At 37.5% G+C, this 26,534-nt stretch overlaps 1 protein-coding gene across 4 annotated transcripts in view; it reads left to right on the top strand.

Annotated features, from left to right (window-relative positions):
• The first annotated feature begins 21,455 nt into the window (after nt 1-21,455).
• Nucleotides 21,456-26,534, top strand: part of Sgk3 (serum/glucocorticoid regulated kinase family member 3) — a 110,974-nt gene continuing 105,895 nt past the window's right edge. Inside the window, exon 1 of one of the 4 annotated variants that reach the window (XM_047516956.1) lies at nt 21,456-21,815. The gene's annotated coding sequence lies outside the window, so the exon portion shown is untranslated. The remainder of the gene's footprint in view (nt 21,816-26,534) is intronic. The other 3 variants (XM_047516912.1, XM_047516965.1, XM_047516939.1) reach the window with 3 other exon arrangements.

The following is a 26,534-nucleotide window of genomic DNA, read 5'->3' as shown; positions in this document are numbered from 1 at the left end:
ACCACCCCGCCTACTTACCCTGTAGTTTTTCAGTTCTTCCATCTTATATTATTTTGTTACAAGTTGTTTTCCAAAACTTTCTAGGCTATTTTCAAACATTTATCTTCCTGATAAATTAGACAATCAACTTTTTTTTACAGACTGCATTTTGATTCATTGTACACAAATGGGGTACATCATTTTGTTTCTGTGATTGTACACAATGTAGATTCATATCATTCGTGTAATCATACATGTACATAGGGTAATGATATCTGTCTCATTTCACCATATTTCATAACCCCCTCTCTCTCATTTTCCTCTACCTAATCTAAAGTTCCTCCATTCTTCTCTCACCCCCCTCACCATTCCCCCATTATATATCATCATCCACTTATCAGGGAAAACATTCGGTCTTTGGTTTTTTGGGATTGACTTATTTCACTTATTTCATTGGGATTTTGGTAAACATTTTTTAGAATTTATAGCTCAATATGGGGATAATTATTTACACAGGTTTTGAACAATCCTTATGAATTTATTTCTAGACAGTTTATATTTATGATATTATAAATGAAATTTATATATGCAAAATATATATCACATATATTCTGTATATAATTTTAAAATATATGTTATATGCACATATAGTTTTTTGTGTGGTACTAGGGATTGAACCCAGGGGCACTTTAACACTGAACTACATCCCCAGACCTTTTTATTTTTTATTTTAAGAAAGGGTCTCCCTAAGTTGTTCAGGCTGGTCTTGAACTTGAGGTCCTCCTTCCTCAGACTCCTGAGTTACTGGGATAACAGACCTGCACCACCATACTGGGTATATTTTCAAACAGGTTCTTGCCAATACATAGTAAAACTATGATTCATGTATTATTTACTTAACCTCTCCTCCAATTCTGGACAAAACTGTTCCAATTTGATGATTATAACTAGCACTGCTATAAACATCTTTAATTAGATAATTTTCCCCTTCAGATTTCTTCCCATGACTAGAAAAAAACTGATTCAATGTAACTTTATAGCTCTTATCACATATTGCACTGCAGCATCTCCTAAGGAAACAGCCCCCTTCCTAGTGCTTCCTGGAATAACCCCAAAGCCTCAGGAAAAACAATGAAGACAGACAATGAGGATGATGAGTCTCTTTGTGGAGAGCTGGACACTGTGCCCAGGACTCCACACAACTTTCTCAGTTAGTCCTCATGATGTGTCTATAAAAATGTTGTTACTGTCTCATCTGTACAGATAGGGAAACTGAGAAACAGAGAGGGGAGGTCACCTTTCTACCCCTCACAGCTGGTAAGAGGCAGAATTGGCACATCATGTTCTAGGGTCAATGCCATCTTCCTATGTCTTTCCAATACCAATTTTTAAATTTTTTTTCATTACAATTTGAAATTTTAACAGATGCATGAGACCTGAAATTTATTTTTCTTAATAAGTTGGCATGCAACTTGCTAAACTGCTTTTTAAAATCTCTTTTGACCACTTATCCAATAGACTAGTGGTGTTAATTATGTATTTGTGAGAACTCTCTCTACATAATGGATAGAAAGTTTCTAAGGATTCTATTTTTTCCCCTACCTTTCCAGATATTCTTGGGTTTCTTGCTCACTACTTCTTCCTTTCTTCCATTTATGCTGATTTATATCTTCTATAATTTCTTATCTGAAAATTCTATTACTAGTGTGTGTAATTGTATATTATTTGTGGTTACATGGAACACCCTTATTAATATTGTAGCAGTTGTAGTAACAGTAAATAATAAAGAATAATAGCAGTTTTCAAATATTGAGTGCCTACCAAGTAGTAAGTACATTCTATTCATAATCTCATTTAATCTTCTTTATAATCCAGTGAGATATCCTTATTTTACAGATAAAGAGATAGGCTCAAACAGATTTATCAATTTGCCCAGGATACACACACAGTTAACAAAAGGAAGGCTGGTCATATTCCAAAGCCCACATTCTTTTTTTTTTTTCTTTTTCTCCTTCTTTTTTGACATGGGGGATTGAACTCATTGGCATTCGACCACTGAGCCACATCCCCAGCCCTATTCTGTATTTTATTTAGAAACAGGATCTCACTGAGTTGCTTAGCCCCTCACTTTTGCTGAGACTGGCTTTGAACTCACAATCCTCCTGCCTCAGCCTCCTGAGCCACTGGGATTACAGGTATGTGCCACCACGTCCATCGTTTTTCCAATTTTTTCTTAGTGCATTATCTTTACGTGGAATCAATTATTACATATTCATACATGTACATGATATAACAACACAATTTGACCAATATCATTCCCCAGTCTTTCCCCTTTCCCTCTCTTTGGTTCCTTTCCTCTACTGATCTCACTTTGATTTTCGTGAACCCCTTCACACCTTTCTTTTCCTTCTTCCTCAATAGCTTACAAATACGAAAGAAAACATGTGACCCTTGACCTTCTAAGTTTGCAAAGCCCACATTCTTAATAACTGTATTATCTAGCCCTCAGTTAAGTATAAAGTTGTCGTTTTTCTTTGGGAAAAAAAGTTCTTTATTGTGTTAAGAAAGAAAATCTCCATATCATGTTATTTATTTGTTTACTTATTTACATTTTTAAAAACTGAGACATAATACTTGTACATCTTTATGGGGTACATTATAGTACAATACACGTATACAATACATAATAATCAAACCAGGATAATAAGCATTTCTATCTCTTTATTACCACTAATTTATTAAAGGTTTTAACTTTAAAAAAATTTTTTTTTCAGTTTTATCAAATATTTATAAGGAATCCCTGCCATCTCCCTTGCCTACTCTAGCTAGTTCCTTGGGTCTCTTGAAATCTGGTCTTTCCCACTCTGACCTCCAGGGGGCACTGTTTCTCCTTTAATATTGTGGCTCAAGCATTTGACCCAATTCTCTGGAATACTGATGAGACCCAGAAAAATATTTTAAAACTTTACAAAGTGCTTCAGATCAACAGATGCCAAATGAATACAGGGAGTAATATACAACTATATAATCTGGTTCACTGAATGCAGTTTAGACAGTATGGTGCTTAACACTAAAAGGTTTCTTCCCTACCTTGCTTCCCTCTATAAACACAAAACAGAAATCACTTTTTCCTACCTTGCATAATATTCTCAAACAAGCTCAATTATTCTAAAATCAAGATTGATAAGGTTAATTATACACAAGGACCTCCTTCTAAATTCTAGGTTCTAGTCTCAATATCTGCCTTTTCTTTAGAGGATGAGAACTAAGCATGCTAGCCCTCTTTTGGGAAGATAGTTGCTATGGTTTGGGTGTGGTTTGTTTCCCAGAGATTTGTGTGTTGGAATTATGGTTCCCAGTATGGCAGTGTTGAGATGGTAGAATTTTTAAAGAGTGAATCCTGGTGAAAAGTGACTAGGTCATGGGGGTTCTACCTTCACAAATGGATTAATGCTAGCCTTAAGGAGTGGGTTGTGTCTCTGGGAAAGGGATTAGTTCCCAAGAAAGAGGTTGTTTTGAAAGAGCAAGCCTGAGCTGGGCATGATGGTACATACCTGTAATCACAGCTACTTAAGAAACTGAGGCAGGAGAATCACAAGTTCAATGCCAGCCTGGGCAATTTAGTGAGACCCTGTCTCAAAAAGGAAAAAAAAAAAAAAAAAAAAAAAAAGAGCTGGGGATGTAGCTTAGTGGTAGAGCACTTACCTAGCATGTGTGAGACCCTGGGTTTAATCCACAGTAATATACCGGGGTGGGAGGCGGGGGTGGGGGGGAAACAAACAAACCTGGACCCTCTCCATTCTCTTGCTTCTTTTTTACCATGTGATCTCTTCCACACAGGCAACCTGCCTCTGTTTCATACTCCCTTTGTGATGTGGTGCAGCCACTGGCCCTCACCAGAGGCTCACCATATGGGGCCACATGATCTTGGATTTTTCAGCTTCCAAAACTGAGCTAAATAAATCTCTGTCATTTATACATTCCCAGCACCGGGTATTTTGTTATAGTAACACAAAACAGACTAAGATAATGGCACTGCCTACTCCTAGGATTAAGATTTACCCTGTTGTTGGGAGGTGGTTATCTATGAATCTCGTATTCTCACATGTCTTGCTCATTATGTCAAGAATGTAAGACCTTGATTTCTTGTAACATATATAGATCACCACATAACCAATTGCTCCCAATGCTTTGAAGTTTATTATTTATTTCCTGTCAGTTTCTATGGGTCAGTAATCTGGATGCAACTTAGCTGGATGCCTCTTGCTCAATTTCTCTCAAGGTTATAGTAAAGGTGTAGACTGGGACTGCTGTCACGGCAAGTCTTGAGATTATGTGCTTCCAAGCTCACTCACAGGGCAGTTGGTGGGCTGCAAGTTCTTACTGACAGTTGGTTAGAACCATATATTCCTTTTACCACATAAGGCAATTTACCACAGAGTGAGTGACAGGGAGAACATCACAGAATGCCCAAGACAGAAGCCACAATTTTGCAATTTTGGGGGGGAGTGGGTGCTGGGAATCAAACCCAGAACCTTCTACATGCTAAATACATGCTGTAGCACTGAGTTACAACCTTAACCCCATTTATAATTTGAGGGATGAGAGGTAACATCTCTGGGGCAGAGAATAGGCTAAATTCACTGCTTGCTATAAAAGCAGTGGGTCTCCAAGCTCAATATTCCCCAGCTACAATGCAAACCCACTGTCTGGGCCCCTTCATGCCACCCTTGTAAAACTTGGGGGCAAGAGGAAAACAAATAAAAATATGCTGATACTCATGTTTTAGATTTTTTTCTGTGCTATGAATAATCAAGTTCTCTCAGCTATCTCATGCAGAAACCAAAGGAAAACTTGAATAAACCTAGCTTCACTTGCTTTTAGTTACTTGCTTTTAGTTGACTTTAAAAATCATTAGTTTTGGAGGTTCACATGGCTGATTGATATATTATTAGTCTCCCACTAATTTTGTTGTATAACACCTCATAATAATGGTTGCCTAGGATACTTTTTAGGGACTTCAAAGCCATTTTTAAAGAATCAAAACCACTTTACTTGGGCCTGAGCAAGTGTCTGATGAGTGACCTTTTGACATCAGGAAGTTAAAAACTCCACTCTCAGCCCGGCACAGTGGTACATAACTGTAAACCCAGTGGTTTGGGAGGCTGAGGCAGAATGATCACAAATTCAAAGTCAGCCTCACACTAGAACAGAAACCCTGTGTCTAGTAGAAGAAAAAGTAGACCCAAATCTTCATCACATAGGCCTAGGATCTAACTTCCTTAACAAGACCCCTAAAGCGCAAGAAGTAAAATCAAGAATCAATAAATATAATGGATTCAAACTAAAAAGCTTCTTCTCAACAAAAGAAACAATCAATAATGTGAAGAGAGAGCCTATAGATTGGGAGAAAATCTTGACCACGTGCACTTCAGATAAAGCATTAATCTCTAGGATATATAAAGAACTCAAAAAACTTAACACCAAAAAACAAATAACCCAATCAATAAATAGACTGAGGAACTAAAAAGACACTTCATAGAAGAAATACAATCATTCAACAAATATATGAAAAAAATGTTCAACATCTTTAGCAATCAGAGAAATGCAAATCAAAACTACTCTAAGATTTCATCTGACACCAGTCAGAATGGCAATCATCAAGAATACAAGCAACAATAAATGTTGACAAGGCTGGGGGGAAAAAGTTACACTCACACATTGCGGTGGGACTGCAAATTGGTGCAACTACTCTGAAAAGCTGTATGGAGATTCCTCAGAAAACTTGGAATGGAACCACCATTTGACCCAGCTATCCCACTCCTTGGCCTATACCCAAAGGACTTCAAATCAGCATACTACAGTGATGCAGCCATGTCAATGTTTATAGCAGTTCAGTTCGATGCAACAGACATTATTGCCTTATGTACATGTATGACTGTATGACCAATGTGATACTACAGCATGTACAATCAGAAGATGAGAAATTTTACCCCATTTATGTATGATATGTCAAAGTACAAAAATGCATTCTACTGTCATGTATAACTAATTAGAATAGAGAAGAAAATTAGACTTCAATGTAAAAGTTAGATCTAAAGTGTTATTACAAAAAATAGACTTTAAAAGTGTACTAGTTTTTTAAAAATTTTTTAATGAATGAAAGGGGTACTGAGGATTGAACTCAGGGCCTCACGCATGCTAGGCAAGCATACTACCACTAAGCCACAATCCCACCCCCAAAGTGTACTAGTTTTAAATTAAAAATCTAATTGAGAAAAAAAAAAAAGCCAGCCTCAGCAATTTAGTGATGCCCTAAGCAACTTAGTGAGAATCCTGTCTTGAAATAAAAAATGAAAAAGAACTGGGGATGTTGCTCAGTGGTTAGTGTCCCTGGGTTCAATTCCCAGTACCAAAACAAAACAGTTTCAGATCATGATAATGCCATGAAGTTTGATTATGCATGTGTAGACCACTGATTATTTCCCCTCCAATCACCTTTCCCCACACCTTATATAGCCTTTCTTATTTATCCCATACATTTCCCCAAACCCTATAATCAAGGAGGCAGATTTAAGATTTGGGTCTTCCCCTCTACATTCTGCTATCTTGAGAATAAATTCTTTTGCAAAACTCATCGGCTCAGTGATTGGCAAACAGTGTGGCTGGTAAAACTGTGTAGTTCAGTAACAATGTCTTCTTCTAGCATCCCTGAAACAGTAACAGGCTAACTTCTTGACTGTAAGATAAAATAAAATCACAGACCTGACAGTTTGAGTCAACAAGACATCATCATTATAATTGTGTACAACTCTGTGAGGTTAACATTCACACCAGAGATCCATATACATATTATATATTTTATTTAACAAACATTTGTGCACCAGTTATTATTCTAAGTTTATGCATATAAACTCAATCATGAGGTAGGTACCATTAAAATTTCCCATTTTACAGATATTGGAGAAGAAGCAGCACAAAGATGTTAAGTAACTTGCTCCAAGTCATGTAGTTCATAAGTGTAAGAGCCCTGTTATTCAAACAGAAACAAATACCAGCAACCAGGTACAGAGTCTTTGACCCGCCATATCATGCTGTATTAAGGATTGGGGGTGGAGGAGATGATGAAATAGTTAATTCCTTACACTTGTGAGATCATCAGTTTTGAACTTTTCATTCCTAACATCATAATGTTTCAGCTCTTGTTTTTTTTTTTTAAAGATTAATTCATCTGTCAAAAGGATAAATGCTTTAATTTGGTGTGCTTTATTTAGCTCATTAGGATTTGATTGAGAAAACTGGTCTCTGAGATAGCACTTTACCACTGAGCTATGTTTCCAGTCCTTTGAGAAAATTGGTATCTATATAGGACTACGTATGCAAAAACACTTTGTTCACACAAAAACCAGTACGGGAATTTTTGTAGCAGCTTTATTCGTAACTGCTAAAACTTGGAATAACCACATGTCCTATAGTAGGTAAAAGGATAAATAAACTAGTACATCCTCATAATGGAATATTTTTCAGCTCTAAAAAAGAAATGAACTATCAAGCCTCGGAAAGATTGTAGGAGGCCTGAAAAGTATACTACTGAGTGAAATAAGAGTCAATCTGAAAAGGTCACATACTGTATGAATCCAACTACATGACCCTCTAGAAAACGCAAATCTGTATCAACAGCAAAAAGATCCAGAGTTGAGTAGAGGCAAGAATAAGAAGGTGAAACTCAGAGAATTTTCAGGGTAGTGAGACTATTCTGTACAATACCGTAAGGGAGCCCACAATGTTATTATACCTTTGTCCAATCCCATAGAATGTACAAGACAAAGAATGAGCCACATTGGAAAATATGAACTTTGGGTGATAATGATGTTTCAACACAGGGTTCAACAATTTTAACAAATGTCCCACTGTGGTGCAAGTGTTGATATGGAGGAGATTATGCACAGAGGGGCAAGGAGCTTATGGGAAACCTTTTTTTATCTTCTCAATTTTTCTATGAACTTAAAACTGGCTTAAAAATAATAAAATCTATTTTTGAAAATACTTTGAAAACTGCAGTGTATCGTTTGTTTGTCTTTGCAGTACTGGGGATTGAACCCAGGGGCACTCACCCACTAAGCTCCACTTCCAGCACTTTTAAAATTTTAGACAAGGTTGCTAAGTTGCTCAGGCTGCCCTTGAGCTTGTGATCCTCCTAAACTGCAGTTCACTTTAAAATATGACATGATGTCCTCTCCAGAGGGCTTGTGTAGCTCTGCCCCTGTGGCCTTATTTGTTGCCATGTGGTTAACACCAAGATCTGCTGCCATCTCCAGTAGTAGCCAAGACTCCAGGGACACTTGCTGCAGCAGCCTCTGAGTGTTTGGGTGGCTGAGCATATTGAAAAAAACTTCCTAGGCTCCCTTGTGCAGGAAAGGTGCCTCACTGGTCTCTTCTCAAGAGAATTTTCACTGATAACCATTTGACCTTGAGAAGGGTGTGGTCTTACCAGCTCCTAAGATGCCCTCAGAGTCATCTTATTATCTCTAGGCAAAGTCTTTAGCATTTCTTTAGTGGTAGTAATGTCTTTAACCACTGCAACTTCCTTAGTCCTAGTTTTACTCCAGCCTTTCAAGTCCACATTTTCCAAGTCTTTCGGCTCTGCTTTCTGCTCCTGATTGTCACAATAAATTTGGCTAAAAGCCGCCAGCAATACCCATGCCACTTCCTGAATGCTACGCTGTCTAGAAATTACTTCTGCCAAATTAAGAAATTCATCACTTTTAAACTCAGCCTCACGACACAGGTGAAATGCAGACAACTTCTCAGCCAGAACATAACACAAATGACCTCTAGTCCAGGTACGAATAGTGTCCTCCTTTTCCTCTAAGCCCTCTTGAGCCCTGTTTTCACTGTCCACAATCCTAATGGCATTCTGGTCTTCTGAGCTCTGCCAGAATTGGCCATTGGCCATTAAGCTCTGCTTACAACACTCTAAAGCATTTCCAGCTTGCACTGCTAAACATCTCAAAATTCCTCTGATCAATTCTAAAATTCTCCCCAAACATGAACCACACTGTCAGGTTAGTCACAGCGATTATATTATAAAGCTGCTCCCCCACGCTTTATTTACACTGCATTCATTTCCCCCCCTCCCAACTTCTTGTTAGTCTGTGAACATCCTAGCTAGCTATTGGTTCATTAGTCAGCTTGCAAGTATCCTTCTCTGTTATTGGTCCCGTAAACCCGTGGAATTCGACTTAAGGATAGCTCCCCGCCATTTTCTCTCTCTTCTCCTCTCCTCACTTTCATGCTTCTCTCTCTCCTCCTCTCTTTCATGCTGTCTCCTCCATTTCTCTCTCTCCTGCGCGTGCACCCTTTCTCTTTTCCTCTCATTTTCTCTCTTGCCCTGCAGGGAGACACTCTGTCTGTGTGCTTAATAAACTCTCTTGTGTGAGTTCCCGTGTCTGGCGTGGTTTTCTGGGTTCTTATAGCAATGACCCCACTTCTCAGTACCAAATTTTGTTTTAATCAGCTGTTTTTTGCTACTGTGACTAAAAGATCTGACCAGAACAATTTTAGGAGGAAAAGTTTATTTGGGGGCTCACAGTTTCAGAGGTTTCAATCCACAGACAGCAGCCTCCGTTCCTCAGGGCTCAAGGTGAGGCTGAACATCATGTCAAAAGAGTGTGGTAGAGGGAAGAAGTTCACATGATGATCAGAAAGCAGAGAGAGAGGTCTCCACTTGCCAGAAACAAATATATACTCAAAGCCATGTGCCAATTCTCACCTCCTCCAGCCACCTATTGGGGGATAAATTCACTGATTGGGTTAAGACTCTCAAGACCCAATCATTTCCCCTTGAACTTTGTTGCATTGCCTCACATGTGAGCTTTTGGAGGATACCTCACATCCACACCATAACAAATATATACAAGTTTTAATATAGTTTTTTTTTTGATAGTCCATCATTTTGAATGAATATTTTCAAAGTCTTATACCATTTCTTTTGACTGAGCAGGTATTATATTAATGTTTTTGCAGACACATAAAATTGGATTAATGCCATTTTCTATTAAAATTATTAGCATAATCTTGATATCAATTATTATAGAAATATGACAGATTAGTATATCTGTCAGTGTAGATTTTCCCCAAAAGTGCTTATGTAATAGTAATGAGAAAAGGAAAAATATACCAGGTGGCTTAGTATGTTTAGAGTCACTCTAATTATTGGTTAGACAGGTGTCTTTGAAAAGATTCTGTGGAAAAGTTCAGTCAGTGCCCTTCTCTTTGATGCTTCAATGCCCACAAGAAACCTCCCTTGTCCTTAGAGTAAACTACCTTCTCCACTCAAGGAGCTCAAACAAAATCTAACCCAGGGACTGGGGATGTAGCCCAGAGATAGAGCACTTGCCTATCATGTGCACAGCCCTGGATTTGATCCTCAGCATCCCACAAACAAGGGGGCTTTGTAATCTAGTCTGATCTTCCCACACCTTCTCTTTCAGCACCACTACCAGTGGTAATATTCTCTGGGTCACTGTTGGTGCCTATGGTTTACATTAGTGGTCTCAAATTGGCAGATTTACTTGATAAATATGTTTCATTTCTAAGAAAATATGACCTAGATTCTAGCATCTCAAAATTATGCTGTTTCACACAAAAATATATATTCCTAGCTTTTCCCTGTCACACCCCCTGCAGTATTAGGGATTAAACTCAGGGCCTCACCTATGCTAGGCATGTACTCTACCATGGAGCTACATCCCCAGTCATTTATTTTTATTTTGAGACAGGGCCTTGCTAAGTTATCCAGGCTGGGCTTGAACTTGTGATTCTCCTTCCTCAGTCTCCTGAGTAGCTGGGACAGATATACACCAGTGTTGCACCACTGTTGGCAGTAAAATTTACTTTCAATAGTTATCAATTCAATTATTTTATTTTATTTTTGGTACTGAGGAATTGAACCCAGGGGGGCTCTACTACTAATCTATATCCCAGGTCTCACTGAGTTGCTTAGCATCTCGCTTTTGCTGAGGCTGGCTTTGAACTTATAATCCTCCTGCCTCAGCCTCCCGAGTCACTGGGATTATAGGCTTGCACCACTGGATATAATTTATTTTTTGTAATTGTCATGTGACATCATCATGAGGTCATCATCAAGAAGCCATAACGGGTTAAGTTATTGTAATCCAAAAGCATTCCTATTGCTTGAAGGTAATCTTATTATATGATAAACCAAGTTCTTGAAATGTTATATAAACTGAATAAAAATGAAAAATTTGGTGAGTTAGCATGGTTTCCAAAATTGAAAAAAAAAATTGTGAAAGACAATTTTCACATGTCTACACTTGCCTACATCTTCTGAAGAGTTCCTGATTTATCTGTATGTGTCTTTGAACCCCAAGCCTTACACTTGCTAGGTAATTGCTCTACCACTGAGCTACAATCCAGCCCTATCTATACATATTAACAGCTAATTTGTTTTCTATTTGCTGCTGTAATAAATAGACACAAACTTGGAGGCTTAAAACAGTAGAAACAGGGTTGCAGTTCTGTGGGGTAGAAGTTTGGCCTGGGTGTCACTGGGCTAAAATCAAGGTGTTGGCAGGACTGTGTTCCTGTTCTGGATGCTCTAGGAGTGAATTAATTTCTTGCCTTTTCTAGCTTCTAGAGGCCATCCACATTCCTTCACTTGTGGCCCATTCTACACCTTCTAAACTTTGTTATATGTTTCAAAAATGATATTAAGTACTGTTTGAGGGTTTTGACCATTTTCCATGGTCACAGCTCCATATGTTGTTTCTTTTTTTCTTTTTGCAATGCAGGGGATTGAACTCAGGGCCTCATGCATGCTAGACAAGTGTTCTATGACTGAGCTATCAACTCTTTGATTCTTGTATTGCCTTCCTCTTACATTTTCAAGGGCCCTTATGATTATGTTGAACCCACCAGTGATAATCTCTGTTAAGATCAACTGATTAGCCACCTTAATTCCATCTACAACCCTAATTCTTTGCCATATTGTGTAACATATACACAGGTTCTGGGGACTGGACTGTAAACAACTTGGGGAGCCATCAATCTGCCCATATAATGAGTATTTATTTTATATATATATGTATATTATTTATATATATATACATAAATTATATATACATTATATATTATATATCAAATACATTATATAATTGAAATTATATACATTATATATATAATTTAAAAATTTACCATGCATGAATTTATCTGATTAAATTCTCACAACAACCCTATAAAGTAAAAGTAGATTTTACAGTAGTGGATTTTTCTACTTTTACAATAGGAAAACTGATGATAGGGAAGTTAGGAAATATGCCTGGGTCCAGGGTTGGTAAGTAACAAAGTGAGCCCAGGGCTGTTTTCCTTTAAAATCATGTCCTTTGTCACTGGGCTATATTAAAACTTATTCAAATTGTATTTTTCTTTTTGTTTTCCAATAAAATGAGTATTATTGTGAAAATTGGATTACTTCATAGAAGGGATAACTCCAGAAGTACATATCAATTAAAATTCAAATAATTCAAATAAAACTCAAATATTATTTCTATTAGCAATAAAATTGCTTTAGTGTGCTGCTTATATGTTATTATTGAGTTTTGGTAACTTATTTTTGCTTTTCATACCATGACCAGAGTTTCTGAACTGTTAGCACTGCTTCGCTTTTAAAAGTTAAACTGGTATACATTCTTCTAAGGCTTTGAGCTTTGACTTTGCTTATTTGCAAAGTTGAAAAGTAAACAAGACCCCAGACATCATGTGATCCAGTCTTGCCTTGAATACCTCAAATCACCACTTTTTCATTGCTATTTAGGGAGAAGTGTAAGATTCCATTTTAGGCATATTCAAATTTTCATTTATATGACCTCAGTTTCCAACAGTGTGTTGTTCTACCTGCTTTTCAGATTATTATTCTTCAGTGCAAAGAAGTAACAATGAAATGTAATTTATCTTGGTCACAAATTGAAATTACAGATAATGAGATAAAATCTGAAAGAGGTGACTGCAGCCAAACAGAATGCCTGTAAAACTTTTCAGTGGTATAGTACTAGGCTGGAAGAAACAGCATAAGACAGAAATACTGTGGTAGTTAGAAATGCCATGTCCTGAGGAATATACTCAACATTGAAAATGATCCACACAGCATGAGGAAAAATTAAGGTTCTTTTCTCAGTTTTCTCTCTCATGTTATACATATCTAGAACATAAAATCCCTTTGAAAGTACTGTGCATATTTGTACCTTGCCCTGTCTCAACACACTACTTTGCAAAGGAAATGTTTGTTGAACCAGTAATGTTTGTATTCACATGATTGTCATAAAAGCACCTTGCAGATATCCAGAAGAGAAAATAAGTCATAACGGTTCATTTAAACTACATAAAAAATAAATGGGTGTTCAAATGACCAGTTTCAAATTCAAATCTAAATCTACAGTGGATGGTTAGCTATTTAAAGGCTTGGAAAAAACTGGGCTTGGGCAAGCCTGAAATCCCAGCTACTCAGGAGGTTGAGGCAGGACTGTGAGTTCCAGGCCAAACTGGGCAACTTAGCGAGACCCCAGTCTCAAAAATTATTTAAGTAAATAAAATAAAATAAAGGCCTGAGGGTGGAGTCAGAAACGTGATATTGTGGAGCTGGTTTGTGGGAATAGTTCCTTATTATATGTTTCATAAATGATATTAAGTACCATTTCAGGGTGGTGGTTATATTTTTAATTTCTAGCTCTCTGAGACTAGTGTGGTTCCTAGCACACATGAGATACTCAAAAGAAGGAAGAGAACAAAAGTCATTGTGTTTTTAGACAACCTGATTTTGGATATATGCTTTTATCCTTAGAAATATTTCAGCAAGCCAAGTGTTGTAGCATGTGCCTATCATGCTACAACTACTCAGGCTGAGGCAGTAGGATCACTTGAGCCCAGGAGTTTAAGGCACACCCACTTATAAATCACAAATTTGTAACCTTTTACACTAATATTTGTAGACATTATAAAACACAAATTTCAAAATTTTAAATGTAAAATAATACACTCAAAATAATTTAATGGTATTTTATTAATAATATAAAAGTCTTTTTGCTTCCATCTGATGCTTTATTACTTGGTAGTTCATTCCTTTTTTAAATCTTGGTTTGACACTGTGATACAGTGATTTGAAGATTTAGTTCTAAGTTTAGTTAGAATCTAATACTTCATTTTCATAGCTGTCATAGCTGAAAAAGATATTTCAAAAAGACATTTAGATTTAAATGGAAGAAATGCATTGTCTTCCACTATATCTATTAAAAGTACTCATTTTCTTTTTCAGTCCCATCAACCAGTTTCACAAACATTTTTGCTGAAGTTTGACTAGTAAATTTCCATTTTCTCAGCTACCAGTGGCAATTCTTGCAAAGGAAAGACATTGCATTTTATCTTTTCAAAAGATGTTTAAGACCCACTAAATGGGGCACTGTAAGGAATGCCTGTAATCCCAGTCACTAGGGAGACTGAGGTAGGAGGATCACAAGTTGGAGACTAGCTTGGGCAACTTAGCCAGACTCTATCTCAAAACATACATTTTCAAAAAGGACTGGAGATATAGCTCAGTGGTAGAGGACTCCTGGAGGATCCACTGAAATTCATTATTCGGAAAATCTAGAAAATTGTGTGTTGGAGTTTATTGTACACTGAGTTTAGCATGTTTTTTGTTCACACACAACACATTTTTTCCAATAAAAATCACACATTGTTGAACATATTTCCAAATATTTTCAAAACACTCTTAAAAGTTCTTTCAAAACACAAATACACTTAAAGGAGGGAGGGAATCCCTATCACTCATTGCTAAAACTTTACCATAAAAGAAAACTCTGTGTGTGTGTGTATATAAGAGAGAGAGAGACAGATAGACACAGAGAGACAGAGACAGGGACAGAGGGAGACAGAAAGACAGAGAATTATCCTCTATGTAGCATACTACCCAAAGGCAGTATCACTTCATCTCAATAGTTAACTACTCTTCAAAGTAATAACAGCTAGTGCTTATGTAATGCTTATTTTGGTGGTAGATATTATAGTAAGAGATTTCTATATATAGTTGTCTTTTGGTATTCATGAAGGATTGGTTCCAGGACCCCCATGGATACCAAGATCTGCAGATGCTCAAGTCCCTTATGGCACAAAAAAAATGGCACAGCATTTGCATCTAGTTTGTATACATATACTTTAAATCATCTCTAGGTTATTTATCATACCTAAAACAATGTAAATGATATGTAAATACTGATTCTATTTTTTAGGGAGTAATGATAAGAAAAAAGTCTGTATATACTCAATACAGGCACAATTCTTTTTTTTTTTTTTCAAATATTTTCAATACATGGTTGAATCCACAAATGTGGAATCCTCCGGTGGAATGAACATAGTAACTCACTTCATCTTCAGAACAATCCCAATCAGTAGATACTGTTATTTTCTCCTCTTTAAAAATGAGGAAACTGAACCCAGAGGTGTTAAGTAACTTGCCCATGATTACACTTAGTGAGACCCCTGTCTCAAAAACTATAAAATAAAATAAAATAAAATAAAATAAAATAAAATAAAATAAAATAAAATAAAATAAAATAAAATGAAGGCCTGAGAGTGAAGTCAGAGAAAGTGGCAGAAAGGCATGTGATTCTGTGTGTCATCTGGTAATGGTGGAAGAATGGTCACAACCCAGGCAATGTAGATCCAGGATCTATGCTTTTAGTCACATGTATTTTAAATACTTTTCTGGGAGAAAGCGTTTTCACAACCACACCCTAGTTCAGTATATAGGCATTTTACAGATTATGCTGAAAAGATTTGTCTTTACAAAATTAACCACATCAATGACCTTCTATGCTACACAAAACTGCAGTAGACTGTGTATAAAGCCATCCTTGACAACCCCTTCAAGTTGTGGAAGGCCCACCTTTCTTAGGTGACCTTACACAGCACAAGTTTGCCATAACTGGGAAAGGCCTGTATAGGATGAGCATGTCAGTGTCAACATGTCTTTTAAATAATGAAGCTTCATTTCTGCCTTATTTTTTTAGGTAAAACGAATAGACATCGCAATATTTTCTTTCTGAACTATAGTCGATTATCTTGAACACTTATAAGATATGTATCTTTCATTTTTGGTCATTTGCTTCAGTAAATAAGAAGACATTTAAAATCACCCAGCAGAAATAGTTTCAATAAAATAGGTGCAGAGCAATTTGATAGGGTAATCAAAACTGCTCCTTAAATATAATGTGAGAAATAAAAGGAGGCTGAGGTCACTGTTTAAAAATCTTATAATGGTGAATGAGACAGGGGTCTCACTATATAATGGTGAAATGTAATTTCAAATGTAACAATAGTAGGTTGCATTATAAGCGCATGCATTGAAGAAAGAATGCTCTCATTATATTAAGGAAACCTCCAATCCTTTCTAGAGATATATGTCTCATTCTATATAATCATCTAAAATCTACATAGGGATGTGGAGAATTTTTGGAAAAATCATATAGGTCATGAAACATAAAAGGTATGAGAAAAAGTTAAAAGCATTGGGGTTTCTGATCGTAGAATGCCTAGAAGAATGTAAGTCTTCCAATATATGAAGAGTTTTAATCCTAAGGGGTCTATTTAAGTCTTTGACATTTCTGGTTGAACCAAACACAGATTCCTTATAGAATTAATTGAGGAAATAACAGCAATGCATCACTTCAAGTTAGAGGCTATTAAGCCCTTGCTTTTGAAAGGGATTCTATTATTAATTGCACATAATTGACAGTAAATAACTGAGTCTTCAAATGAACAGTATTTAAGAAAAACTATTATTTCCCACCGATAAGCAACTAAAATAATAGTTATCTTCAAAGTCCACCTAGCACGTTTGAGCTCAAAGTTCTAATAAGATTCTCTGAACATAGAAACTGCTGACAGGACTTATTTACATAAGTTATTGTCTACTATTAGTAGACATCGTTTATGTACATAATAAACGATCCAAACAAGATGGGAAGGGGATAAAAAGGATGATTTTTATTTTATTTTGATACTTAGAATAGATTAAGAGACAATGAGATTTACCTAATAGGGAAGTATAATAGTTTTCCTTTAGATAATCATCGTTTTGGGAGGATTTAAAATAATTTCTACCTACTTTTCAAAAGGTTGATTCTAGTAGTTAAGGGTTCTGATAGTTTAACACTTCCCTTTGGCTTTTCTCATGAGTCTAACATAGAAAGTGAGAAAGTCCTGTGATCTGAAAGTCTTATATTTTATCCTGAGACAGTTTTGTTTTAAAATGCAATTTCCTCTTAATTAGAAAACATACTTGAACCTCAGGCATTTCAGTTCAGGTTTTGAGTTTGAAGTTGGTTGATTTGGCCCAAGAAATGCTCTTGAGCTTTGGGTCTTCCACCTGCATCCTTCAAACCTCAAATGAGCACTCACTGAACCATTTTCTAGATCAAAGAAACAAGTTAATTCTGCTCTGTGCTAAGGAGGTATTAACTGCTCTCGATTTATTATTCTGTCTCAGTTCTCATGAGTGTCTGAGTTTTTCTAACGATACTTGGCTTGCTTTGTGTTTTATTAAGTTATTTTGCTCAGAAAATTCAATAAATTAGTCATTTTTGTTTTCCCACATTCTTACTCATTTTTACAGCATGCTTTTCTTTTAAATTATATTCAAGCCAATTCATGATTAGGACTATATCTTAAACTACCTTCCCCATAAAAATGTTTTTCTTTTATTTGAGGTTGTGGGATGCTGCGATTGGTGTATCACCTGATAAACATAGCTGGAAACTATAGCAACAACTCATGATGTCTGACCCATTTAAGTAGGCGAGACTGTAATAGGTTGAAGGAAAAGATGCTCTAAAAGCAAATAATATGACTCAAAAACATCTTTGCTTTTGTAACCATGTCACTGGTTATTATTAACTCTCCAGACTGAACAGTTTATGTGCTATAAAACAAATGTTCTCATGAATACTGGCCCTTACTTTTTTTAACCAGTTGACTTATGAAGAAAAGTCATTCAGGCCCTGTAACTGCCATTTATTCCATTTTTCTCCCTAATAGAAGTGCTCTTACTTGTATTTGTTTGCCCTTCACCTCTTCTAAGGTTACAAAAAAGAATTACAAATAATAGAAGGCATTATTATGACATAAAAATAGTAATGCTTCCATAGCAAGAACCATTTCAGACAAAAGATTTTCCATTTTGAATAGTGGAGGATGAAACCAAGTGCTCATTTTCATTGGAATATATTATCTAAAAAATTAAATTATCTTGTCATGCAGTTAGTTGCTTTTTAAAAAATGTTTGGGTTAACAATTTACATCATTGTCAGTTTAAATTGTCCCAAATTCTGAACATATCTTAGTATTTCTTTTATGAATTTTTTTCCTGTTAGAACTTCTAAATTAAAAATTTTAAAAAACTTTTAAAATTTGATTACATGACTACAAATGAAATATATAATATTGGCATTTTTATATCTGTTTCAGAGCTAATGATGATGATTGTCTTCTTCTGTCTTCTGCTGCTATAACAGAATACCAGAGAATGCGTACTTATAATTTAACAGAAGTTTATTTGGCTCACAGTTCTCCAGGCTGAGAAGTCCAAGAATATGGCAGTAGCATATGGTAAGGACCTTCATGTTACATCATCCCATGCAGAGGTAGAAGGGCAAGAGAAGGTGAGAGCAAGAGATGATGAAACTCACTTTTATATCAAATCCACCTTCCCAATAACTAACCCTCTCCCTTGCAAATGGCACTAATCCATTCATGAGGACACAGGCCTTATGACCTAATCACTTCTCAACACAGTTGCATCCAGGATTAAGTTTCCAGAGAATAAACTTTGAAAAACACTTTTTTTTTCTCTTCCAGTACCAGGGATTGAACCTCTACTAATGAGATACATCTCCAGTCTTCTTTTTTTTTTTTTTTTTTGTATTTTTAATTTTGACAGGGTCTTGCTAAATTGTCAAGGCTGGCCTTGAACTAGTGATTCTCCTACCTCAGCCTCTCAAATTGCTGGAATTACAAGTGTGCAGCATTATGCCTCACTGGAAAACACTTTCAAACCATAGCAATCAATTGATATTATGTTCTAGGCATTCTACCAAGTTAATATGATCCTAATCGACAATTTGAAGATATTAAGCACTCTTATCTCTGTTTTGAGGAAGAAAAATACTATTATATCCTCATGTTACTAATGAGATGAATGTTCAGAGAGATGAAATGATTTGCCCATGGCAGAAAGGGAAAAAGCCAGAAGTTAAACCTCGGTCTGTCCCATTCTAATGCTTGTTCCATAATTTCTACTCCACAAATATTGGAACCCATACTCTGACCAAAATATCCTAAAAACTAAAAACCAACTTTCTCTATTTTAAAATGTGTTTACATGAAACTAAGGCATAAACATCATCTAGACATTCAGCTGAACATTTAACTCTTCTTTTACAGTTTAAACAAATTGGAAAGCTGAGTCCTTACCTATAATCCCAGCAACTCAGGAAGCTGAGGCAGGAGGATTACAAATTATAGGCCAGATTTGGGCAACATAGCAAGACTCCCATCTCATTGACTTGGGAGGAAAGGGGACAACTTAAATTGGAAGCCATAGAAAATGGGAATATAATCTATATCTTTATAAGGGAATGTGTTTAAAGTGATCAGCATCAAAGTGAGCCCTTAAAATTAATTTTAGGGGCTGAAGGTGTAGATCACTGATAGAGCATTGGTCTATGATGTGTTCATATATGAGGTTCTGGGCTCCATCCCCAGGGGTGGGAAATTAAGTGAGAAAAACCTCAGTGGTTTCTGAATATATTTATCTCTTCTAGTTTTTTTGAGAAATCAATCTATTAAATTGCAAGTCTCAAATTATAATTATAAAGGCAAAATACCCAATCTCTTCTCAATTGAAAGTAGTTCATCCCCTTTTCTATCTTAAAAGGTTTATGCATTGTGGTAGGTGGTGTGTGTGTGTGTGTGTGTGTGTGTCCTTCACAGCAGGAATACAAATTTATCCTGGAAATGTTGTAATAGTTCCCAAATGTTTGTTTAAAAAAAAAAGTCAAAATGTGATGATAGCTAGGGATTTGTCTTTAAAGTGAGAATGATGTCATTCCACTTGATGTTTATTGACACAGAACTTCCTTTTGTCTGGGAAAAAATTCAGACTGTGAATATGGCTTTAATTAAGAGATACACTGATCATTTGTTGATTTTGTTCCAAGGAAGGAACTTGTCTGTGCTTTATTGTGTGGATTGCTTTGTGTGTGGACCACAGTGAAAAAGATTTAAAGGACCATTGGCAATGTGTAGGTTTGCATCTATTCTTATATTCATATATGAATGCCACTGAGAACCTTTGTTTAGAAAGTTCTGTATGACTATTATGTTTCAAAGTATAAAAAATATTTTATTTTATAATTCATTTTTTTAAGAACGAGGTCATACAGTGATATGGACAGTAAAAATGAATATTCTTACCATTACTTGTGGGGCTAAGTCTTTGAGTATCATTTTAAAACCTAAGGAAATGTCCCCTGAATTTAAGGAAGTCGCACATGGATCGCAGTTCCTCTAATTACCTTTAACAGTTTACTTGTTCACAGATTGTGGCAAATTTTCTGGAATCATTCAATCTGAAGTATAGATCATTGCTTCAAAATCTGAAGTGTGACATGTACATGGGAATCTTTAGTTGTTCAGGTCTATTTTCAAGTGATATTGTATAAAATCTAAACTACAATGGGTTGTGGGACAACAACAAAACCAAATCCCCTCTACTTCAAAATCTTTTAAACCACTTTACTCCACAACCATTGAATCATATAATTCTTAGTTTTCAATTCACATTCTGTACCTCTTTATCTTATCTGGAGAAAAGAGATAAAATGGTAGGCCTAAAATGCAGCTTCTGCAGTCAAAGGATGAGTAACAAGCTGTTAAGCCTGCCCTCAGTTGATTTGGACATTAACAAGATTTAAGTTAGTAGATGTAAAAATATGCACATAAAGAATATTTCTCTGTACAGAGGATCTGCCAATTTGTGAAAGTTCTGGCCTATCTATAAACACAAAGGCCAAAATTCTGCTGATTGAAAAAAAGTGGAAAAACTTCAAATAATGTTAAATGAAACATACTTGTGCTCCTAAATTATCTGGATACTTGTTTCACTTCTCTAAGTCTACAAAGCCACATGGCCCCCATTCTGTTCGTGGGGTGTCTCGTCCTTTCTGGTGGTCAAGCAGTCTTGCTCCCTACACAAACTAAGGTCATTTCACGCCTTGGCCCCGCGCTTTGGCCCACGCCGCTCTTGAGCCCCAGGGAAGTGGTCACTATCAGCTGAGCAGCGGGAAACCACAAAGGGTCTGCGTTCGTAGGAAGGATCCACCAGGGTCCTGTTGAACTTTGCACACCGCGTGACAGGGGCAGACCGTGCACGGTGGCCCGGCCCTTCCCGCGGGTCCTCGGGTAAAAGAAGAGGCTGGTTTCCGCGGCAGGGGCGGCGGGCCTGAGTCGGGCTGCGCAGCCTGCAGCCCCTGCCCGACGCGGGCCGCCACCCGCGGGCCGTTCCCGGTTGTTGGCCCCACGGGCTTGGAGCGGGCTCCTTCCCCGGCGCGCTGCGGCTGTCCTCGCCGCCCCGCGGGAGGAGCCGCGGGCCGCCGTGACGCGTCAGGGAGGAAACGCCAGCGCCTGGCGGCCCTGCCGGGAAGGAGGAAGCGCGAGCGCGCTCGACTCGGCGCCCGCGGCGCCGGGAGGCAGCACCGCTGAGCTGGGTAGGTGACGGGCCGGCGGGAGGGTCCGCGCGGTCCGGGCTGCGGTCGGAGCCCCTGCGCGGGAGGAGACGGGGCGGGGCGAGGGCTGCCCGGGCCTCGACTGCTGCCTCTCCTCGGAGCAAACGTGACTTTCCCGGGTTCCCCCGGGAATCTCCGAGAAGATCCGCAGGGAAAAAGCAGTGCCCCCGCCCAGCCCCCGACTCTTTAAGTTTGTGGTCTTTTGTTTCCTCGAGGTGATTTCGGACTGTGCTTTGACATTCCTAAACGCCCGAGGGATGTCGGTGGAAGGACATTGTTACCCAGGGCGCAGCCCGGAGCCTGGAGGACCCGGGAACGCGGAGGGTAGAAGACCCCACCTGAGGAGGAAGTGGGTGCGGGTTACCTGCGAGGCTCGGGATGCGGGCGGCGCCGCAGGGGTGGACAGGAGCCCTTTACCTGTTGTCAGCGGAGCTATTAGGATGAGACTTCAATGCGTTGCTGTTCTTTTAAGTTCTCAGTGACTTGAACCCTTTGCGTCTCTTTTCAAGTCAATCTCCCTGTGTTAATTCTCGCAGTTTTAGCACTGGTATGTACCATCTAGAGGCATTTTTAGTGATGGTTACTAACATAGAAACGGGAGCATAACGTAACATAGAGAAGAGAAAGGATTCATCTCTCGGAACTTCAATTTTCACTTAATTTTGCACGATTATTTCTGAACATGAGTAGAATTTCAACCCGGCACAACAGGCGCTATATGGTGTATTTGAGATTAAAGAATAAATACAGAGCACTACAATTTCAAAATCTTTGTAAGAGTGAAAATAGATTTGTGTAGTTTGATACTCTCTCCCTTCTCATTAGGTTGAGTATTCACCCAACCCATGGGGAAGTGCCCTCTTTATTTACCACTTTGCTCTTCCTACGTAAGGGGTTGTAAAGTGCTTAATAAATATTAACTCAAATTCTTGACTCGAAATATTAAATTATAGCGGTTCTAGCCATGAAGATACTGTATACTTTAGTTCCCTGAATGTCATAGCAAGAGCTGGAAACATTAGAAGAAGTTTCGGGCATATTTTAGCGCTGGGTGTGCCTTCTGGCCCCCTTGGCCACCACTCCCATAAGACAAGCCGCCACCCTGCATTCCCTGGGGAAGCTTGTCTGTAGCTCCGGGGAACAAGACCTGTTGCAAGCAGGTCTCACCAGATCTCAAGCGGCTTTTGTAAAATGGTCTTGCCATTTTACCATGGAGCCCATTAGCTAAGTGGAGAAACCAGAACTTCCCCCTTTTTCAACTGCCACTGCGTGGAGCCTCATTTTGTTTTTTAAAGGAACTTTGTTCCTAATCTTTTTGACAATTCATAGGACATGACTTTAGATGCCAAGGTCAGATTGAACTTGAAATGGACAATAAAATAACATTTTTGTTTCTACACATCCATGTAAATTACGTTTCCTAATTTTTACCGCCATTTGCTGTTGGTTAACAGAGTTGGTGGATCAGACTAGTAGGTGTTCATTTTGTGATTTGTATATATGTCAAATATATGATGCTTTGTGTATATATATGTGTATATGTGTGTGTGTGTGTATATATATATATGATGCTTTTCCAGAATAAAATGCTCTCTTCAAAGAGCACTTTGGCCTGATGGCCAGAGGTGGATGGAGATCTGAAATGGGGACTCATGTGTGTGCATGTGTGTGTATGTGTCTGTCTGTCTGTCTCTCTCTCTCTGCCCCCTTCTCTCTCATATAGTTAAATTTCCAGGGAGGTGATTAAATGAGACCATAAACCTTATTTAATGGGATTATAAAGTACCTCTTGAAGCAGGAAGACTCACTTTCCTCTGATATAATTTATGGCACAACAGACATTAGTAGCACTCATGAATTCAATTCAGCCAAGATACCTAACACTTTCATGGTTTACAAAGTGCCTCTAGACATGCTCAGATGTCAATAGAGAGACCTTGTGAGGTTGGTAGCCATTTTTCATTCCCATTTGTACAAGTGAAGAAACTGAAGTTGAGAAATGTTAACATGATGTAGCCCTGATTACACACACAGCTGGTGAGAGGCAACACTTGAATAGAGAAGCATGTGGACAGAACCTGGCACTTGCAGGCCTGTAATAAACATTTGTGGAATGAATGACTCTAAACGCCTTCAGATATCTTGTGCACACCTCTCATAATTGATTTGTGCCAAAGAGATTTCCAGGCCTAATCTAGTGCTTTTTTATCATATAACATCTGGTATACTACCTTTTCTACAAAAGGGACAGGAATACCCTCTGGACTAATTTCTTTGGATTTGTCATCTCTGGTTTTTGAAAAAGAAAATAGCTTAGTTATTTTTTATTTTCCCCTCTCATTCTATTTTTTTCTCTCTGATTTTTGAAAGTGTTTCAACTGAACACATGGTGTTAGTGTTTGTGTTGACAGCTTTCTTCTGTAGATTCTAAGCTACTTGGGTTTATGATCAAGTTCAAACACACAGTGTTTTGTCTTTTTTGATTGTTTTGTTTGTTTGCAGTGCTAGGATTCAAACCCAGGCCCTCATATATGCTAGGCAAGTGCTCTATTACTGAACTATAGTCTCAGCCCTCATTTTTTAATAAGTGTCTGAGATCACTCAGTGTGCGTGTGTGTGTGTGTTGAAATATTGCTATTACTTTAGTAAAAAGTAAAAAACAGAAAAATTCTCAACTATTTAGATCCTTCAAGCATAATCTTCTGTATATTAAGTATGTGATCTCAGATAGAAAAATTTCACTTAGAGAGGAAAATATGGTCATTACCTGGTAGAAGAAATTGGGAAGGGTTATCAGGGAGAAAGATGGGATGGCTTTCTCTATGAAGGATATTAGGTGGTAAGAAAACTTTAATGAAGCCAGAGTGAGTCATTTGCCTGTCAGTCTTCTATCTGAGAGTGGGATAAAATTCTTTTGAAACCTGCCTTGCTTCAGAAACCACTTTTACCTTTTCCAATCCTTATGGTTTCTTTCTTTTTTAAAAATTCATGTAAATTACTGACTAAACTGCTGATTCATGAAACTCAAGTTATGTAACATGTTATTCCTGATAGAAACAGCTCCCACAGTATTTTAAACCACTCAATGTCTCTTTTTCCTTTACCTGTTTCATTTGTATGTGGAGACTTTATTCTTATTTCACTTTTACCTTCTTTTTCATGGAGAAAGGTGCTAAATCTGAGAGGTACCAATTCCACATCCTTAGTTCACATCAACAATAATTCTAATTCAGCACTAGCTTTGAGTTAATTATCATTGCCAAGGAAGGTAATATGGAAATGAGACCTTGAAGGTCAATTCAGAGCAGCAAAGTAAAATTATATTGCCAGTCTAAGATTGAAGCTGAGGGTTCTCAGAGGGAGTTAGAGCAGTGTGCAGCATCCTTACTCTTGTATGATTTCTCAGGTCCTTTCCTGTTTCCCATGGGTCCTGAAAACCTGCCTAAACTTACCTCCTTATAGCCACAATTCTTCTATTATTCAAAACTAAAATCTGTTTTTCTTGGGTAGTGTTCTGGATGAGTGAAGGAGGTAATGATATAAGGGAATTGTAGGGTAAGCGACTGATAACATGTTTTATGGAAAGAAAAATAGGAGGTATATGGGTGAAATAAGAGCTATAAATGAGATTTCATGGGGAAAGATTCCTATGTGTTACAGCTCTGCTTCCCCTGTGGGGCCAAAAGCATAAGAAAGACCTATAAGGGATTGAAGTCTGGGAAGGACTGGACACATCTGTTGGCTTGAGAAAACACTGGTGGTCAGAGTTCCTTTGTACCGCAAAGTGCAGAAGTATTCTTACAGGTATCTCTTTCTTCAGGCCATGAAGTGAGTTTGTTTGCAGATGATTAAAAATGCAGAGGCTTGGTTTAGTGTCTTTTAAGAGTAAAGTTGATTTGACAAATTTTTCATTGGACAAGGGCCTAGATTTTGTACCCTTTTAAAGCTTTTGAGAATGCCTGTAATGTTGAGATGATGTCTATTCTTTTCACTGTTCTGAGATAACATTGCATTCACATGGCCTATATTAATGAGCATAATTCAGGTTAATTGTTTCCATTTGGTTTCCTGGTATATTTGTTCAGTTAGTTAATACCAAACATTTTGTTCTCTATTGGTAAAATGGATTTCATATACAATATATTCATCTACAAAAATGGAACTCACTGATGGATTATTCAGAATATAGACTGCTAGATGAAATATCTTCAGGTACAGAGATACTTCTCTAAGACTCCACTAATTTGCTTACTTGAGTTTGGAAATGAGAAAGAACTATATTACTCCAGAGTTGGTGTTTTTGTTGTTGTTGTTGTTGTTGTTGTTTGTTTTTTTGTTTTTGTTTTTGTGTTTTAAAGATAGAATCTACTTATGTTGCTTAGGCTGGCTTCAAACTCCTGAACTAAAGGAATCTTCCTGCTTGCGTCTCCCAAATACCTAGGATTACAGGTGTACCATTACTGACTTGCTCTCATTATTTACTTTCCTGGCTTTTAAATAAAAATAGATTAAAGGTAACTTAGAATGATGCAGTTTCCAATTCAGTATGCCAACATTTGTCTATCTATGACCATAGTATAAATTACATAATGTAATGCACATGCATTTTTTTGTGTGTGTTTTTGTGTGCTCTCACATGTGAACATCTAAAAGGGAATTTGGGGATCATGGCCTTAGTTTCCCAAGAAACTAAGTTTCCTA

The sequence above is a fragment of the Sciurus carolinensis genome, chromosome 1, assembly GCF_902686445.1.
Source record: "Sciurus carolinensis chromosome 1, mSciCar1.2, whole genome shotgun sequence".
NCBI lineage: Eukaryota > Metazoa > Chordata > Mammalia > Rodentia > Sciuridae > Sciurus > Sciurus carolinensis.
Note: the sequence above shows the minus strand (reverse complement) of the source record. Positions and strands in the feature narration are given on the sequence as shown.